The sequence below is a fragment of the Chiloscyllium plagiosum genome, chromosome 17, assembly GCF_004010195.1.
Source record: "Chiloscyllium plagiosum isolate BGI_BamShark_2017 chromosome 17, ASM401019v2, whole genome shotgun sequence".
NCBI classification, from domain to species: Eukaryota; Metazoa; Chordata; class Chondrichthyes; order Orectolobiformes; family Hemiscylliidae; genus Chiloscyllium; species Chiloscyllium plagiosum.
Genome location: NC_057726.1, coordinates 59,939,487 through 59,961,008, shown reverse-complemented (window position 1 = coordinate 59,961,008; position 21,522 = coordinate 59,939,487). Strand labels below are relative to the sequence as shown.

At 39.8% G+C, this 21,522-nt stretch overlaps 1 protein-coding gene across 1 annotated transcript in view; it reads left to right on the top strand.

Moving 5' to 3' along the window:
• The window catches only part of LOC122558545 (Y+L amino acid transporter 2-like), a 93,102-nt gene that overhangs the window by 5,507 nt on the left and 66,073 nt on the right, over positions 1-21,522 (top strand). The window lies entirely within an intron of this gene.

The following is a 21,522-nucleotide window of genomic DNA, read 5'->3' as shown; positions in this document are numbered from 1 at the left end:
GCATCATTTTGAAAGTTTAACAATTTCAATTTTTAACAATTTTTTTTAAAGATAACTGTTAGATGATGATGGGGAAAGTCCTGGCTATAATCTAAACTTAGTAATCAAACATATAAGTTTGTACAGGCCTGCCAGAATTTGAGGACAAGAATGTAGAGGAGTTCTTTGTCTTTGAAAAAGTAACGTATTGACTAAAGGAACATTGGATATTGTCCATTTAGTGTATTTTGACAGATAAAGCACAGAAAATTTATACTTGACTTTCAGAGGAGGTTTCTGGGAATAATGATGCTAAAAAAAGTGTAATAACTGGGTGCATATAAGTCAGTCCTGAGGCATACAGGCAAGTTTTCAGAATTTCACGAAACAGCTTTGGCAAACCTACACCGAATCTGAAAGAGTCAAACAAAGCAATTTTGACAGGTGAATATGAGAATTACAACTTAAAACCACGAAGGTCACAGATTGATCATTCTCTTAGAAGGATTTAAAACCTTTCTAACTTCCATAAAGATAGGCCATGTTGAAGTCCAAAGGGTTGGAACTGCTAGCCAGGCAACAGTAGTGCTGATGATTTTGAGCTGATGCATAAAACTAAACATTTTCTCATCACCCCATAATCAAAGGAAGTGGGAGAGTGACAGGAAGTCACTTAGCCAGATTAAAAGATTGAATAGCTTGGAACGCTCCTAGATCTCCTGCTCAAGTCAGAAAGGAAAGTGCTGAGAGTGAAGATGAAAGTTAAAGGTTAAAGAGTTTCATAGTAACAAGGTGGAATACATTTATGCAGAATGCTGGAAGTTGTAAGGAAATCCCAAGGGATGTTTTGGGTTTGTAAGAGTGAATCGAAATAGAAATTAAAAGTAAAATATCACAGACAAAAATTTGACAACTATGAATGCTTATTTTAGCTGCCGAAGACTTCACAGAGACATAGGCAGTTCTGTAAATCATGTTATGAATGATATACAAGTCAAGCAGTAGAATAAGCTCAACATGTAATTTAACCAGCTCCAATTTTAAAGAACTATTCAGTTAAGTGTTAGTAGATTGCATAGGACTATCATTTAAAAAAGTAGGACACCAGTCCTCTATATCCTTCTAAAATGGACATACTAACCCAATTTCCAGAAGTTATTCTTCTAACAGCAATAAAAGCTAAGGTAGTTGTGGAAAAATTAAAAGTTTTCTTTACTTATTATATACTTTAATAGGAAGAATAGAGAGGTGGACTATTTTCTAATTGGCGCAAGGCTTTGGAAATCTGAAGCATAAAGGGACTTAGGAGTCCTCGTTCAGGATTCTCTTAAGGTCAGCATACATATTCGGTTAGCATTTAAGAAGGCTAATGCAATTTTTGTATTCATTTCAAAAGGACTAGAATACTAGAGTAGAGCATTGTTAAGATTGTATAAGGCTCTGGTCAGACCACATTTGGAATATTGTGAAAGGTTTGGGCCCTTTTCAAAGGAAGGATGCGCTGGTGTTGGAGCGGGTTCACAAGAATGATCCTTGGGAGGAGGGGTTATCATATGAAGAGCGATTGAGGACTTTGGGCCTGTACTCAATGGAGTTTAGAAGAATGGAGGGGGGAGTTTGCTTGAAACTTACAGGATATTCAGAGGCCTGCACAGAGGAGACATGGACATGGAGAAAACGTTTCCACTTATATGAGAGACTAGGATGGTAAACTAACAGAAAAAATGAAGTTATGTGGTGTGCAGGATGTTCTAGCTAGGTGGATAAAGAACTGGTTAAGCAACAGAAGACAGAGAGTAGTAGTTGAAGGGAGTTTCTGGAATTGGAGGAAGGTGACTAGTGGTGTTCCACAGGGATCAGTGCTGAGGCCACTATTGTTTGTAATATACATCAGTGATCTGTCAGAGGGCATTGTTGGTCTGATCAGTAAGTCTGCAGATGACACGAAGATTGGTGGAGTAGCAGAAAGCATAGGGGACTGTCAAAGAATACAGGAGAATATAGATAGACTGGAGGGTTGGGCAAGGAGGTGGCAGATGGAGTTCAATCCAGGCAAATGTGAGGTGATGCATTTTGGGAAGTCTAATTCCAGAGCGAACTATACAGTAAACAGAAGAGCCTTGGGAAATGTTGATGAGCAGAGAGATCTGGGAGTTTAGGTCCATTGTACCCTGAAAGTGGTTGCACAGGGAGATAGAGTGGTCAAGAAGGCATATGGTATGCTTGCCTTCATCGGACGGGGTATTGAATATAAGAGCTGGCAGGTCATGTTAAAATTGTACAAGCCCTTGGTTCGGCCGCATTTAAAATACTGTGTACAGTTCTGGTTGCCACATTACCAAAACGATGTGGACGCTTTGGAGAGGATGCAGAGAAGGTTTACGAGGACAAAGGCCTGTATGAAAGGTTCTAGCTATGAAGCGAGGTTGAGTAGGTTAGGACTGTTTTCGGTAGAAAAAAGGAGATTGAGGGGGGACCTGATTGAGGTCTACAAAATCATGAAGGGTATAGACAGGGTAGATAGAGTTAAGCTTTTTCCTAGGGTGAGGGATTCAATAACGAGAGGTCACGCGTTCATGGTGAGAGGTGGAAAGTTTAAGGGGGATATACGTGGCAAGTACTTGACATAGAGGGTAGTAGGTGCCTGGAACGCGTTGCCAGCAGAGGTAGTAGAGGCAGGCATGGTGGATTCATTTAAGGTGCATCTGGACAGATGCATGAGTAGGTGGGGAGCAGAGGGATAAAGATGCTTAGGAATTGGGTGAAAGGGTTAGACAGTGGATTTGGATCGGCTCAGGCATGAAGGGCCTGTTCCTGGGCTGTAAACGTTCTTTGTTCTTCTTGATCTTAGGATCCAAGGTCATAGGTTCAGAGTGAGGTACGACTCACTAAAACTGAGAAAGGAGGAATTTCTTTAGCCAGAGGGTGCTAAATCGGTGGAGGCCAAGTCATTGAGAGTATTTAAAACAGAGATAGATAATTTTGTGATTAGTAAGGGGAGTAAGGGTTACAGGGAAAACTCTGGAGAATAAGGTTGAGAAACATATCAGTCATGAACAAATGGTGGAGTGGACTCGATTGGTCGAATGCCCTAATCTGCTCCTGCTTTTTATAGTTGTAATGGCCAACTGATTGAGGTACAATCTGATCAGGTTCTTACCTTATGTCTAAAGCTTTCCAGTGCATTAGCAGCATTTTAGGTATCACATAGTTGAAATCAAATGCATGCAATCATAGGGGTTTTGGAGAGAGATCTTCAAACTCTCAAAACTGTATTTGAGACATATTGTCATGAAAATCTACAGGATTGAGACCAAGGTTTAGAACTTTTGCTGTTTGCTATCAAAGATTCCCTAAATTAAACTATTGTGTTTAATGTTAAAAATCACACAACACCAGGTTAAAATCCAACAGGTTTAATTGGAAGCACACTAGCTTTCGGAGCACCGCTCCTTCATCAGATGTTTGTGGAGGACACAATTGTAAGGCACAGAATTTATAACAAACGTTTACAGTGTGATGTAACTGAAATTATACATTGAAAAATACCTTGATTGTCCGTTGAGTCTTTCTCCTATTTCTTATTGTCTCTATCATTCTCCATTACTCTTCCTACTTCGCACACTTGCTCCCTCCATCCCCTTCTCTACATTGATATTGTTTTGACATGTTTGTGTGACATAACTGATTCTTCTTCATATGATCAGGAGTAGCTATCAGGTAAATAATTTTACAACCATCTTAACCAGTATGGACCACTGAATTTTGTTTTCAGAGGTTCACCTTGAAAAGACAAAATATCAATACTTTATTGTTTGCTTGGAACATTTGGGTCATGCCATGTTTGTTGCCTATTCTTTCATTTTATGGAATCTTTAAATATTATTGTGCTACTTTACATGCTCCTGTAACTCTTTCTAGAAATGTGGACACATAATCCACATTTGTCTTTTTATCTTCAAAGATTGTCCATAATCAATTTAATGGACCATAATCTTACGGCTATAGATCAATTCCATAAACACAATTTGGAGATGCCGGTGTTGGACTGGGGTGTACAAAGTTAAAAATCACACAACACTAGCTTTCAGAGCACCACTCCTTCATCAGGTGGTTGTGGAGGACACAATATGGAGAATGATAGAGACAATAAGAGTGATATACAAGGAGAAGTGAACAGTTCTCACATGAACTTTCTATAATTCAAGCAATACAGAAATACTGGGTCAGTTAGACAGTTTAGTGCAAGGACAATGGGAGAATCTTATAAGACTACTTAAGAAGTATAAGGTAATGTGTAGAGATATACTTAGATGGACTACATTAGCTAGGGATTATGTAGGAAAGTCTATTCCAATAAAACAGCATTCTTATTGGGTGCGTCCAGAGAAACAAGTTGAGATGGAAACAGTTTCAATACATACTGGAAAATCACTTGATTGAACCTAGTCAAAATAGCTGGAACTCACCAAGAGTATTGGTTTCTGAACTGAATGGACCAACTAAAGTCTGTATAGACTACAGAAAATAAAATATAGTCATGTGAACAGATTTGTACCCAGTCTGTCAGTTAGAAGAATATCAATAAGATTGGCAGTACCTCATTCCCATCTCAGATCGATCTGTTGAATGAGTATTTGCAAACAGCATTAACATCAAGGGTTGTATAGACTTCTGTTTTTGGCATACAAATTGGGTTATACCAATGTCGAGTTATGCTGTTGGATTAAAAATGTTCTGGCTACTTTATAAAGACTTACAAATCAATTTGTAGCTGAAGTACCTAACTGCGTGGTTTATTTTGTCTATGTCATATTGTTTGGTAAAGCATGGGAAGAGCATGTAAGGAAATTAGAAGTGCTTGTTTAAGCTTTTTAGCTAAAAATGCATCCATAAAAGGAATGGTAACTTACTTAGAATGTAGTGTAGGACAAGGGCAAGTGTTACCTCGAGCAACGGAATGGGAAATCAAATTTTTAAAATATATATGCATTTTACTGTAAGTTTCAGCATGATAGCTATATCCTTAACAAATTTGTTAAAGAAACAAGCAAATGTGGTATAGCCAGCAGAATTGCACACAGCCTTTGAGAAACTGAAGACAGTTTTAATAAATGCTCTTCCCATGCATTACCAAACAATATGACATTGACTAAAGAAACCATGCAGTTAGGTACTTAAGCTATAAATTGATTACTAAGTAAGTTACCATTCCTTTGACCACCTCCTAAAAATATTTTAAAATTACAATTGGTGTTGGCATCTTGGGGGTAGGTGCAATCTTGTTACAATATGATAGGATTAGAGAAGGCATTGGGGTATTTTCATAAGAAATTAAACCAATATCAGACAAAGTACTTCATTGTTAAAAAAAGGTTTTGGGATTATGAGTGATTCTTCAACACTTTGAAGTTGAGAACAAAGCCACATTAATCTGCATTGATCATAATACATTGCCATTCATTGAAAAGTTTAAAACTTGGAATGTGATATATTTAGATGGAGTCCAATGTTTCAACCATTCAATGCATTTATTCACATTGCTGGAAAAGATAATGTGATCGCAGAAGCATTGTCCCAAATGTAAAATAATTGAATGCGTTAAAGGTTTAAGAAATACTAAAATTTATGATTATGTAATAGGGAAGGATGCAATGAGTGGGCATAAGTCTTACAGTTTTTGTGTTATTTACCATGTTACGAAACACATTTTTGAAGAAGTGTTTAATCTCTTAGCAGGGTGGATGCATGTACAGACCACTTCATTTTATTTATCTTTATTTTGTATTGTGGATTAAAATGGGGGAAGATGTCTGAGATGCCACAGCACCGTGGGTGGATGGTATGAGAGCAAGCTTAACCCCTTGCTGATTGGTTTGTGCAATTAGGATCAGTTGTCGAAGCCAGAAACCACCAGCATGACAACTCTCTGTATGGGGAAAGTGAGGATTGCAGATGCTAGAGTCGAGAATATGGTGCTGGAAAAGCACAGCAGGTCAGGCAGCTTCCGAGGAGCAGGAGAATCGACATTTTGGGCAAAGGCCCATCATCAGGATGAAGGGCTTTTGGCTGAAATGTCAATTCTCCTGCTCCTTGGATGCTGCTTGACCTGCTGTGCTTTTCTAGCACCACACTCTCAACTCTCAGTATCGGCCATGTGCAAGTGAACAGCTTGTGTGTCACCAATACAGAGACAGAAGCCGCCAATCTGCAAAAGCAGGGGGCAGAACCTTGAATGACATAAGCTATGGTGAGGATTCTAGGAGGATGTATATGAAAAGTCCAATGAGATCTTTCTCGATGTCAAAAGAATTAGCTACCTATTTCAACTAAGTTCTGGGCATTGAAGTGAAAGTCTTGCTAGACAGTGGCAAGATGCCTATTAAGTGGGATTATGACTAGTTAAAATGTACATAGAGATGTACAGCACAGAAACAGACCCTTTGATCCAACATGTCCATGCCGATCAGATATCCCAACCCACCTAGTCCCACCTGCCAGCACCTGGCCCTTATCCCTCCAAACCCTTCCTATTCATATACCCATCCAGATGCCTTTTAAATGTTGCAATTGTACTAATCTCCACCACTTCCTCTGGCAGCTCATTCCATACATATTAGATTAGATTAGATTAGATTAGATTACATACAGTGTGGAAACAGGCCCTTCGGCCCAACAAGTCCACACCGACCCGCCGAAGCGCAACCCACCCATACCTCTACATTTACCCCTTACCTAACACTACGGGCAATTTAGCAAATTCACCTGACCTGCACATCTTTGGACTGTGGGAGGAAACCGGAGCACCCGGAGGAAACCCACGCAGGCACGGGGAGAACGTGCAAACTCCACACAGTCAGTCGCCTGAGGCGGGAATTGAACCTCTGGCGCTGTGAGGCAGCAGTGCTAACCACTGTGCCACCGTGCCGCCCACACATATACCACCCTCTGACTGAAAATAACAGGCATGCTCCTAATTTACCACCTGCCACAAGAACCTCAACATCAAGAATTCCCAACGTGAAAGTCAAAGTAAGTACCTGGTTATTCCAGCTTGTCCATATTGGACAAAAGCACCAATATCTCAGAATGTTCAGTGTACGCCAGCCACTAGCACTCCATTCCACCGACCTTGGCTTCAGACACTTGCCAGCCTCACCACATCATTGCACAACTCCAGTCCACTTGCAGTACACTTCTGGACTTCATGGCACATTGGCAAGTATCATTGCAATGCTCCTGCAAGGACAGTTAGCGCATCGTGACAGGAACTAATTCACAGATTAGACAACTGCTCCTCAGGACTGTTCACTTGCTCTTTAGCACTCATTCACTTTGAGCCTACGTGAATGCTATAAGCATCCCTGCCTCATCTTGCCTTTTTCCATTTGTCCCCTCAGCCAGAGTGACAAGACACAATGCATTTCTGTTTTGCCTTTCCATGTAACACAAGCGCTAAGCTAGGAAACTTGTCATTTTGTCAGTAATACTCAAAGGAAAGAACCTTTAGGTGTGGGGTCTTGGCACAGCAGGTCAACAGCACCTTCTGATACCAGTCCTGACTTGTACACAATGGCTCAAGCACAAGCAGAAAATATAATAGGAGATAGGAGCAGGAAAGGGGGAGATACTGACATTTAATTATTTACATCAGTGATTAATGTAATTAATAATGATAGTGAAGTGACACTACTGAAAACTAGGGAGCTTGAGAAGAGTTAAATGAGTACAAGCAAATTACTGTCCATGTGAGCACCAGTATATGGATTCTGGTGGCATCCTTCTCAATTGTCCTGTTTTAATCAAGATACCCAGTCAGCCACGTAGGGCGGCCATGGTCCTATCCTTGTGCCAGCTCAGGAATTGAATGTTGGGCAGCTCACCACCCATCTTGACCCAACTGTAGGTTGTTTTCTCCCGAAATAAGAAAAGGGAGGGACTGAACGAGATGTAAGTTGGTGGCACAGCTGTTAATGTGTCAAGTTGTCCCAAGTCAGTGATTGGGCAGTGCAAATACCATGCAGGATTAGTTGTAACAGGGATTGGGGTGGGTAAGAGCGAGAGAAGATACTGCATGTAATACTGAGAGTGACTGAGCATTTTTTTGGTGCGAGGTTGGTGCAATAGCAGAGATAGAATGAGTATGATGTTGCAGAGAGAAGATGGCACTTAACCTGGCAGAGTGGTAGTGGTCATTGACATTCTAGACCCCTGAGACTGCCCTGATCTGATGTCAGCCTCAGACCAAGCTGCCAGGATCAGATGTTATGGTCTCTACCAGTCCTCAGGAGATAGGATGATAGCATTATCCAACATAAGGGAGGTGATGGCCTAGTTGTATTATCATAAGACTATCAATCAAGAAACTCATCTAATATTCTGGGGACCTGGGTTCAAATCCTGCCATAGCAGATGGTGCAATTTGAATTCAATTTAAAAATAACCTGGATTTAAGAATCTATTATGACCACAAAATCATTGTTGATTGTTGAAAAAATCTATCTGGTTCACTAATGTTCTTCGGGGAACGAAATCTGCCATCCTCATTTTTAACTGGCCTCGATGTGACTCCAGACCTACAGCAATGTAATTGACTCTCAATTGCCCTTTGATATGGCCTAGTAAGCCATTCCGTTGTACTAACAATGACAAAGTCTCAAAGAAATGAAACCGGATGGATTACCTGGCTCCAACCTGGGCATTGGAAAAATGGCAGAAAGAGCCTTGTCAATCCTGCAAAGTCCTCCTTACTAATATCTGGAGGCTAGTCTCAAAATTGGGAGAGCTTTCTCACAGACTAGTCAATCAACAGCCTAACATTGTCATACTCACAGAATCATACTTTAGAAGAAATGTCCCAGGCACCACCATCATCATCCCGAGATATGTCTTGCCCCACCGGCAGGACAGACCCAGGAAGGTGGTAGCACAATGGTATACAGTCAGGATGGAATTGCCCTTGAAGTCCTCAACATTGACTCTAGATCCCACACAGTCTTATAGCTTCAAGTTAAACATGGGCAAGGAAATCTCTTGCTGTTTACCACAGACTACCCTCCTTTGGCTGATGAATCAGGACTCTTCCATGTTGAACAACACCTGGAAGAAGCACTGAGGATGACAAGGATGTTGGACAACCATGTCCACAAACTTCCAATCCCTCCACTACCAATGCTCAGTCAGCACTTTCCAAACCCACAACCACTTCTATCTAGAAGGATGAAGGCAGCGGATACATGCAAATAACACCAACTGCAGGTTCTCCTCTAAGCTACTCACCATTCTGACTTGGAGATATCTTGCGGTTCCTTCCCTGCTGCTGGGTCAAAATCTTGAAATACCCTCCCCAATGGTGTTGTGCGTCAACCCATAGCAGGTGGGCTGCAGCAGTTCAAGAAAGCAGCTCACTACCGCCTTCTCAAGGGCAACTAAAGATGGGCAATAAATGTTGGCTAACCAGTGATGCTTACATCCCATGAATGAATAATTAAAAAGACCCTATAAAACAAGTTGCCAATTTACTCTTCTCTGTCATGGTTTGGGCAAATGTTACAAAGCATGCAGAGCAGCTCCAACTGACGGTGTTTTTTCTGTGTGCACAATGGCATTTTAAGATGGTGCTGATGCCAGGAATGCTGGTACAGTCCAGAATAAGCTGGCAGTAGTGAGTTATTTTGTGTATAAAAAGTGGTAGAATCAGGCTAGCATCAAATAGAGTGTTGATGTAATAGTGGAATAGGTAGTTAATGAGCAAGTCTGGGATGATGTGATGAGAAATCTCAATAAGCTTCATGGAAATAAACACTCCATGAAAGTTGACAATATTGACACTTAGCCAAGATATGATAAATCCTGCCCAAAGTCTCTCTCTTCTGTGAATTAATCAAAACCTGAAAGTAACTAGCAATTCTATCCCACAAATTAATGTTTGAAAAAAAATCGATATGTTCTTTATTATACACTTCTGGACTTGGACTCAGAAAAAACGTTTGCTTCTAACCAAAACTATGCTGTGTCTTCAGCAAAAGGCTGAAAGAATCTGGAAATGAGCAGACTGTGGATCAGAAGGACTCTGAAGATGCACCTCATCTAATTCTGAGGATTGGTGTTATAAATTTTACTTTTTCCTCCACCAAAGCTTTCATGTTCGCTGCTTCTCTGTGTCAGTCACAGAGAAGGGGACATTGCCACTTAACTTTGTAGACAGGATTCTGGAGGGTCTGTGGATGATGTTGGGTAGAGGATAGCTGCTGTCTTCCCCCAGGACTGACAGACCAGATCCTGCCAGCGTGGGCCAGGTTGACATCTAGGTCAGTGTGGCCTCAGCTGTCTGGAAGAATGCAAATGACCACCTCTGCTCTGCCAGAGTAAGTGCCAAATCGTCCATCTATGTCTCTCTGCATATGTGTGTTGAATTTTAAGAGGGGATAAACATTTCAGCTAGTGGAGTTATATGTTGATAATTCATATTTTTGTTTGACCATGCTCAGATCTTATATCTTTGTAATAAACAGTTGTTCTTGTTGAGTGGAAAAAACTTGGTCAGTGTTTTTATTAACTTGAATACTTTCAGAATAATTTGATGAATGTTTTTTAATTTTGGGATGACCCCACAGAGTGATGAGGTCAACTAACAGTGCAGTTTCCCATGTGGATCATGACGCAGCAATATGATATTTTCCAAATAATCCATTTTTTTTGTGATGTTTATTGAGGGATGAATGTTTGCTATGTGACCAGGTTCCCTATTCCTTTTTTGAAATAGAGCAATAGAATGGTGAAGGTACTTGATTGTAACATCTGTACAGGTTGACACAGCAATATGATGCTCTTACCTCATACGTTTTGGCCCCACATTCTCTGAATCCTTACTCCTTGCCATCTCTTGTGTGGTTTTCTGGACTACTGCACTAAGTAGATTAAGTATAGAATCAATGCCAACTGAGCAATAACCAAAAAATGAAAGATGGTCCCAATCGTATCTGCATTACTGATCCCTAGTTTCACAGGTCCTGCCACTAAGTGGTGGTTTCAGTAAGGTTTTAAAATTTTTTAAAATTTCTGATGAGTACATAGAGTCTATCTGTCTAATATCATCAGCCAGTGACCTAGCTTGTTTCTGCAATGTGTAATATGATCAATGCACTCAACTTGAATATCTGTGAAGTTGTGATTTCCAACAAATACCTGGTAATTGAATGGTTAGTTGCAGTGTCTCTGACAGTCAATCTCATTGCCTGACCACGTTCCCTCAACATGCACATCTCTAAAAGTTGATCTCACGGCCACCCACATTTCCTCACTGTGTGCATATCGATTGTCGTGCTGCTGCATGAGTTCCACTTCTGGATGCTGTGTAGCTAAAGAAAAGTGCATGTGCTTTGTCAGCTTGTTGCATTAGTTTCAGTTTGGTCCAGGTAGATATCATTGTAGAGTAAAGTAAGTTTTGTGGTGACATTGCAAACAAATGAATAAGTAATATACTAGGAACTGATGCGTGAAGCAATTAGTCAGTTCTCCTGTAACGCACGTTTCTTCAACGTGAATTGGCTTTAATGCAATTGAAGAATTTAGACCGTTATTTGTAGAATGCGAACTTTCCTTATCTCTTTTAGCTATAACACACTTCTGGCCCCATTAGTTTAAATGGTGGAGCTACTGCATGATTTTCTGATAATGCAAGATCCCACAAGAACGGAACTATCATATTATATCAGAACTGACTGTATATTGCATAACTAGAATAAGAGAAGACTATTCAGCCCATAATGTCCATTTGCATTCTCTGCAAGAGTAGATTAGCTCGTCCCACTCCTCTAACTGGTCTCTGTAAACCAGCAGTTTTTTTCTTACCTTATCTAAGAGCTCCATACAGGATTAAAAAAAGAGAATGGGGAATGCTGATACTCCTCATATCCAATATCTGAGGAGTGTAAGCCAATTAGGAGTCCTGGAAACAAATCACAAACAAAAGTGATCTCCTGTGCCTGTACACTTGAAAACAGCCAACAACAATCTGCATAGTCAAGAGACATGGATCCAGAGACCTACCTGGAGTGTGACCAGTGACGGAATGGTGTCAGAAATTACAAGCTGAAACAATAATGTAAGAAGGGAAATTTTGACTGAAGCCTCACAACAATGCAGAGTGAATTCAAAGATAGTTTTTCATTGAACAACAGACAAAGAAAGGTGACGAGCTGAAGGCTGTTTTGAAAACTCATTGGTAACTTTTTTTCCTAAACCAGCAACACCAAAACATTATTTCACATTTGCTGCATCTGGCAAACCTCAAGAAATAGTTTTACCCAACCATAGGTCTACTTTATCATCAGAGAGAAGGAGAGAGAGAGAGACAACTGGCGGCAGTTCAACTTAATAGTCACCATACATCAGGCGAGGGAAGAGGTTGAGAAAAAGATTCTTTTATGGTAACCTCAGCCAGATCAGGAATTGAACCCACATTATTGGCATCACTCTGCATGGCAAACCAGCCAACTGATCCAACTTACCCCCTCATAGCAATGACTGCCATGACTGATTCTTTACTCAAAGATTTTAAGAGCAAATAAGAAAAAAATGATGGCAGAGAATGACACTTCTTGCCTCCACAGTAGCAAGACAACTAAAATCTTTGTCTTAATACATCTTTCAGAGAGTACTGGGGGCTTGAAGGTCTGTGAATGCTTTTCACTATAGTTTGATAAATCCATTGACATAACTGGCACAGCCAAGCCAACTATTTTTGCATTCATGAATTTTAAGGACATGGCATCTTTTTTTCCCCTTAAGGAGAGAATAAAGAGTGAAAATCTCTACATCAAATTCAAAAGGTACATGCTTGAGAAGAACGTTCAAATCAAGAAACTCAGGTTCCCTAACAGCTATCCCTAAGTGCTGGTTACATAGCTGTTGCTTCAAACTGTGGGGAAAGCCTAGTTACAGACAAAATGTGCACAAGTGAAGATTTGACTAGCAACAAGTAGTTGATTGGGCTGTGAAATGCTGACCAGTTATCAATTACAAGCGCCATCTTCTGCCAACAATTATGTGATTGTCTCCCAGGCAGCTGAACAGATTAGGAGTCCGAATGTTGAGAGCAGAAGCCATCAGACCTCTGGAGTTGCTCTGGAGTAAAGAACACCTCAAGCCTGAAGATAGTTTATTTTCTCTCATCAGTTGCTGTAAACTGTGACTTATTATTAAGTCAGAGACTTTTTATAAGTGTGAACCAATCACATTGTTTCTCATGCAAACAAATGAAAGTATCTGGAGAAGGAAGATCAAAAAGCAGCATTCTGATCATTAAAAGAATCATCTCAGCAAATCCTGTGGACAGAAACCATTTAACTGCCTTCCTAATCTTTCTCTCCATGCTAAACACCCATTTCTTTTTGTATCTGTCCATATATATGTGTAAGGTGGAGTTAAGGGAGAGTTTTAACTAGTCGAGTTATATGTTAACAGAGTTTATATTTGTTTATTTACATTCTTCCTCACATCCCCTCTAAATCATCTGTCTCTTTTCTTAAATCAAAACCACTTGATGATTGATTACTCCCCCAAGAGAAAAAGTTCCTTCCTGTCTCCCCTATCAATGCCCCTCATAATTTTATTCATCTCAGTCATATACCCCCTTAGTCTCCTATGTTCCAAGGAAAACAGCCCCTGACTGTCCAATTTCTCTTCAGACCTAAGACTCTCTATTCCAAGCAATATCCTGATAAATCTCCTCCGTACTCTTTCCAATCACATCCCTCCTATAATGTGGATTCCAGAACTGCACACAAGCTCAATGTGTGGCTTAACCAACATTCAGTTCCAACATAACCTTGGTGCTCTGAAACTCTATGCCTCAGTTCATAAAAGCAAGAATTCCATTTGCCACCTTAACCACTTTATCTACCTGTACCAATACTTTGAAGGAACAGTGGGCATGCACAGCAAGGCCCCTTTGTTTCTTGGTGCTTCCTCGGACTCAACATTTATCATGTAATCCCTTGTCTTGTTTATCTTGTGCAAGTGCTTTTCTTCAAACTTATCTGATTAAATTTCATTTGTCACTGATCAACCGATTTGACCTTTCTGTCTACATCCTCCTGTAATCAACCACCCCAGTAAATTTCATAGCATCCGGCAACATACTGATCAGCTGTCCCACATTCATAGAGTTGTACAGTACAGAAACAACTTTGATCCAACTCATTCATGCTAACCAGATATCCTAAATTAATCTAGTCCCATTTGCCAGCATTTGGCCATATCATTGTAAACCCTTCCTATTCATATTCTCATCCAGATAGCTTTTAAATGTTGTAATTGTACAAGCCACCAGCACTTTCTCTGGTGGCTCATTCTGTATACGCAGCACCCACTGCATGAAAAAGTTGTCCCTTTGGTCCTTTTTAAATACTTCCCCTCTCACCTTAAAGCAATATCCTTTAATTTTGGACTCTCCTATACTGAGAAAAAGACTATCTATTCATCCTATCCATGGCCCTCATGATTTTATAAATCTTTATAATTATAAAGATTTTAGAATTCATAAGATCAACTGACAATGGTCCAGGAAAAATAGCCCCAGCCTACTCAGCCTCTCCCTGTAGCTCAAACCCTCCAATATCCTTATAAATCTTTTCTGCATCCTTTCAAGTTTTGCAACATCTTTCCTATAGCAGGGAGACCAGAATTGAATGCAGTAGGTGTGGCCTAGCTAGTGTTCTGTACAGCCACAACATGACATCCCAAATCCTATACTCAATGCATTAATCAATTAAGGCCACCGTATCAAGTCTAAATTATTTAAATATATCACAAAAAACAAAGGCCCCAACACTGATACCCACGGATCCCCACAGGACACACATTTCCAAACCCTCAGTCGTTACCCTCTGCTTATGGCCACTCAGACAATTCTAAAACCATTATGCGAAATTTCCTTGGATCCCAGGGGCTCTTACCTTTTTTATCAGTCTCCTAGGCAAGCCCTTATCAAAACCCTTCCTTAAGACCAAGTCCAACATCAATTATATTGCCCTCATCTATACACCTGGTCACTTCTTCGAAAAGTTCAATTCAAGTCATCAGAGTAGCCTACCCTTAATAAAACCTTTTGATTGTTCTTGATTAATTCCAAGTGCAGATTAATTCTGTCCCTCAGAATTTCTTCTGATATTTTCTCCACCACTGAGGTTAGACTGACTGACCTGTGATTTCTTGGTTCATCCCTTCCTCACTTCATAAATAATGGTACTATTTTGGCTGTACTCCACTACTCTGGCACTACTTCTGTGATCATAGAAGAATTTAACATTATTGCCAGCACCCTGCTATTTCTTCCTTTGCCCCACTCAACGGTCTGGGATACATTTGTAATAAGGAGTCATTTTTGTTAAGTACAGAAACATCATTCATGCTTTTTGTCAGTTTGGGTCTAAAAGACAGGTAAATAGGGGAATCCTACATACTTCTAAAAAATCTTTATCTAACATTTTTCCAACTGGGGAATAGCTGGCCTTTAGTTCCAGTGCACTACCCCAGACAGTCATGACAGTTTTCCTCCTATAACATGGGAATGCAATATCTCCCTGAACTCAGATATGGAGTTAGAGTTGGTTCCACTCCAGCTCACATAGCTTCCTAAATATAGTTGGTTTTACTAAGCCATATTTTGATACTTCTGATTCATATCAGATGTTAATACACTACCAAAGACGCTTGCACACTACATCTACTTAAAGTACTATATTACCTCATATCTCTACCTCATATCTCTAGCAGAGGGATTGAATTCAAGAGTCATGAAGTGATGTTACAGCTGTACAGGACTTTGGTTAGGCCACATTTGGAGTACTGTGTGCAGTTCTGGTCGCCTCACTTTAGGAAAGATGTGGAAGCTTTGGAGAGGGTGCAGAGAAGATTTACCAGGATGTTGCCTGGAATGGAGAATAGGTCGTACAAGGATAGGTTGAGCGTGCTAGGCCTTTTCTCATTGGAATGGAGAAGGATGAGGGGTGACTTGATAGAGGTGTATAAGATGATCAGGGGAATAGATAGAGTAGACAATCAGAAACTTTTTCCCCGGGTACAACAGAGTGTTATGAGGGGACATAAATTTAAGGTGAAGGGTGGAAGGTATAGGGGAGATGTCAGGGGTAGGTTCTTTACCCAGAGAATGGTGGGGGCATGGAATGCACTGCCTGTGGGAGTGGCAGAGTCAGAATCATTGGCGAACGTTAAGTGGCAATTGGATAGGTACATGGATGGGTGCTTAAGTTAGGACAAATGTTCGGCACAACATCGTGGGCCGAAGGGCCTGTTCTGTGCTGTATTGTTCTATGTTCTATGTTCTATGTTCTACAGCATGTGACAGTATATTAAGATAACCTACATAATAATCATCCCTAATTTCACTGACTTGCAGTACCGTATTTAATGTCTTAATGTGCATTGATTTTGGTATAACTAGGATTGCAAAACCCCTATTAATCCTTTGAATGGTAGCTTTTCAGCCTGTGCTGGCTGTACCATGTCAGGTTAAGCATGTGCATATTGGTCATCCACAGGTGTATCTCACCTCATGAATTTGACTCAGGTTTTCTCAAGCATCCATAATCATTAAGTGCTGCAAGCATCACTTCTGACCACATCATGTGATATTTTTTGCTATACCTTAATCAATTTATTATTGGTCCATACATAATTTCTTGTACAGTGACCAAGCTCTTAATTACCTGTATCAGTTCTTGGTCTATACTGAGCCTTCTTTCATGGATCCCTTGTCCCTTTTCTCGAATTTTCTAAAGTTGAAAATGTAAAATCTGAACCTTTAGGTCTACTGTTGCCAAACCAATCAAAATTACTACTGAGGCACCTTTAGCAACATCATTGACCAGACAGTGTTTCAGTCAACTTTTTCCCTGAAGTGGGAATGCACCCACTAGCTGCCTGTGTTGTCACTTTTCTTTACCAAATCTAACTCCAATGCTTAGGTCTAAACCAAACAGGACTCAGGCAAACTAATATTGGGGATGTTCAAAATGCCAGGTGCCATTCATGTTGTGCATTATCATATCAGTTTTATCATTCTTTACCAAATCTAGGCAATTGTTTGGTCCTGGACTTAGGTGAGTCAGTTATTTCTGGTTTCAGGATCTTTCCCTTTTTCATTGATAAAGTTGCAGTCGTGGGTAGGGTTGTGTTTTGGTTGCCAGATCCCTTGTTTAAGACACAGGGATATGTCCTTGTCACTATTTGATGGCTGGAATGTGAGGTCATTTTCTCACCTGGGAGTTCCTGTTTCAAGCAAATAACCTCCCAGTCATCACCAGTTGATCATGATTAATCCTATAAAATAAAATCAGATTATAAGGTGTTTCAACTGAGACAAATGCTTCCAATGATCTTTTGCTTTCATGTCCATACAGGTGTACAAATCACTAATTATGATCACTTGATAAAGTCCTATCCATTTTGCTGTGTATCACAGCTTCTTCACTTTGATCTGCACCCTATCTCCTACAATGATCACCTCAGCTTGATCCACTGCTTGCACAACTCTCTCTCAATTTTTTTTAATAACAGTCTCTCCTACAGGTATCTTTTATGGGTCTTACTTCTTCAGTACCAATCACAACATCCCTTAGTAATGTCATTTCCCTATTTGTCATTAATTCATTTGGAGTTAATCTGGTTGTATTACTGGGTGTTGCCCTGAGACCTATTAGGATATGAGGCAATAAATGTTTCCATTCCCCCGCCAGTCTCCTAGATGGCTTTTGCTACCCATCTTTTTAGTGTCCTCTTCCTTTGCTCTACCATGCTTGAGTTCTACAGGTGGCAAGGGATGTAAATTTTGTTTTATTCTCAGAACTTAAACTAATTTAATCAGTGATCCTGTAAAGTGTATTCCCTCATCCAACTCAATCTGTAATGGTATTTCCAATCTTTCTAAAACAAATTCCATTTTAAACTTGGCTTTCTGACTTCCCTCCCAAAAAAAATCTTTTATCTTTTTTTCAGACATTTCAGCACCTGCAAACTCTGTTCCTGACCACATGGCTTCAGTTTGACCTCTTCCACTATCGACTGAAGAGTCTTGTAATGACTCTTCTCCCATCATTTGAGTAACAGTGGTTGAATGGTCTCATGCAGACAGGATCCATGCACCTCAAATTGGTCAATAATGACCAAACAAAAATCTTTTCCTGATTTGGTGGAAGGATCTCATGAAATCTATTTGCAGTTGTTCTAATAGCCCTTTTGTTCAGGGCTGTTGCAACATGCAGACTTTGACTGGCCATATCAAACATCAACTGGCAATGTTTTGCTACATCTCTTCCCGTTCTCCCACCAACCCCCTTCCCCACCATGAGCACCTTCTCATGCTTCCCAACATGACTTCTCTCCCAATTTAGCATGGCCATGGTATATTTTCACAAGATTATGCTGAATGTAGCTTTTTTCTCTCCTCCAGACACTATTGGTACATTCTACTGTTCTTCCAATTACTTTTTTCCTGTCCTTCTGTATCTCTGTGTAAATGTTCTCCTCATCCTGCACAATTGTTACTGCAACCATTTGGTTCTTGGGGCAGTGTGCCTCATCTGCCCTTTAGTTGCTACTTGAATGATGTCTATTCTGGTGTGCTTTAACCATTACCACTGCTGCCTCTCATGGTAGACTTGCAGTTTTAACTAGTTCATTAACTTTCTCATGCTGCATATGTACCCCTCCCTAGGGTATGTAGCCCCTCAACTCCTTGAATATAATCATATACTATTTCAAAAGCATATGTACTATCAGTGTAAATGTTAGCCCTGTGAGTGTGCTAGCACATTATGCGTACACATCTGTAACTAACATTGCAATGTATTTTCAAGGTTCTATTTCACCTGCCCATCACAATTAAAGTTCTGGATGATCACTGTCTACCAGTGTTGGTATTGATCATCTACAGATTATCTCAGTAATTAAAATTCTCTTATAAAATTATTGATATTTTTTGACTGCTGCCACTTTAAGTATGAGTAGTTTAACTACCAAATCAAAAGTTCCTACTGTTATTTTCTCCTTAAACTGTATAAACTGGATAATCCTAACTATTCCTATTTTAGTTCACAAAATATTAATTGTTGCAATTCAAACTTTATTTTGTACTTCATCCTCACCTGTACTGTCCTTTCACAATAATCTACATAAATCCTAAATTGATAGATATTCAATCAAATTACACCCTAGTAAGTTATTCCAAGTACGCAAAACAAAATATATTTACTGTTTCTGAGATCTCTTCTAAGTGAGGCATCGTCTTATTACCTTTCTATTTTATTCAAGAGTCTAAGCAAACATTTACTGTCAAATAAAATATTTCTACTATATTCTTAAGATAAAAATCAAACATATTTACTTGATTCCAGGCATGAACACCTCTTGCATGTTCATTCTTTATATTGCTTTACACTTATATGTCACGGTTTTCCAAAATTGAGTTGCTAAATTCCCTTAATAATGTCACATCTCAAAATTATTTCAAATTCAAAAAGCTGTTGCTGAAGTTTCTTTTTATTTTAAATTTCATCTTCTTCTATTTTTTTTCCGTAGCAACTTGTGTGTGTGTGTGTGTGTGTGTGTGTGTGTGTGTGTGTGGCTATATATTCATTCACTATTTTTGCATCCCTTGTGCTGCATTTCAGGAAAAGGTGCAAAGAAAACTCAGAAATGCCTTGTGACTCATACATTCTTCAAAAGGTATGTCATTTTACATGACAAATTCTATTTTAAACCTGATTTTCTGACTTTTTGTATTTTTTGTTCAGACATTCACTAGTCTGCATGATCATAGTCTCCCAACTACACAATCATGTTGTACTAGTGACTCCTGAGGGGTCTGACTTGTCTGAGCCGTTTTAGATCTCCTGCTAACACAGTTCGACCTCCATACGTGGTACCTTCTGTTCTGAGTCCTTCAAATCCTTTGGATCTCATCCATATCAGTCCTATGCAGCTCACTTACCCATCTTTGGGTAATAAAAAATGTACTCAACCAAATGCAGGGAACATGACCAGGAGATCCTGCCAACTTCTTACATTCTACTATCATTGAACTTGACAAGCTGCAAGGTGACTCAGTTAGGATAATAGTTGTTTATTCAGGTATATGAAAGGAGAATCATTCTCATCAGTTATAAGACTAACTCTGAAAAGTTTCAAGATCTCCAGCTTTTATACACAAGTGATACAGTGAATTATTTTCTGAACAATTCACCTGGATTGACCAGATGTTCCAGTGTAGTTTAGTATTTTCGCACAGTTTATTGTTCTGGTTCAGAAGGCGTGTCAAAACAGTCTGATTGAAATAAATGTACAATAGGCATTGTTTGAATTTTACCCAAGACCCTACTTTATTTTCCGGTTATTGGGCTATTGGTCCCCCTACTCCCCATCATTCTTTGCATCCCTGGTCTTGCCCTTTTGTGTCTCCATTCTTTATCCTATCTTTGTACATCTGTGGTTCTGCAGTTTTGTCCCATTTGTTTTTACTGAAAACATTTTAACTGGAAACTAGCTGAAACTGATTTAATTCCTTTAATAATACATTTAAATAGATAACTTTGATGGAATATATAAGAAAGACTTATTTCCACAAGCAGGAAGGGTTGTAATCAGAGAGGACATTTAAAATGTTTGGCATAAGTACAAGAGACAGATGGGACCTGGAAAGGGATTAATTAGATAGCTCTTTCAAAGAACCAAAATATGTATATGGACCACTGACCTCCTATTTTGGCATCGTTTTCCCCTCAATGGTGGTGGCAAGAACTTCTTTACCCAGTGGCTGTGGAATTTTCTGCCACAGAAAATGATTGAAGCCATAATTTTGGCTGTTTTCAAAGAAATAATTAGATATAGGTTTTAGGGATTAAGGGATCATAAGGTACAGAGAGAATGTAGAAACAAGAGAGTTGGATGATCAGCAATGATCATATTGAATGGAGGAGCAGAACTGAAGGGCTGAATAGCCCACTTCTGCTCCTATTTTCTGTTCCTGTGTTTTTAAAAAAACATACTTTGGTGTAGCAGTGACATCATTGGAGCAGCTGAGGGCCGAAGTAAAGTGGCTTGAAGGAATGGAGCAGAGTGGGCTCAAGGCTTGAGCAAAGTGGGGACAGCCAGCGGTCTGGAGGTCCAAGCGGAACTGGGACTGCCTGCAGGCTGGAGGCCCAAACAGTCCGAGGACGGCCAATGTACCCTGAGCAGTGCAGGGACGGTAAACAGGTTGGAGGCTCAAGCAGAATGGGACAGTGCCTGGACCAGGGATGGTTTTTAGACTGGGGACTAGTGCAGGCAGTCATTGGCTTGCAAGCCTGGTGAGACCATGTGTGGAACCCCTCTGTATTGATCTACTGCAGGCCCTTTGCAGAAAGACTGTAACGTTTAACTTTTTAACTTTAGTTCTAATTTTTCTAATATACTATGAATAGTTAATTGTAAGGTATTGTAATTTTTTTTATCTCTCTATTTTTTACCTAAGATTTGTACCTA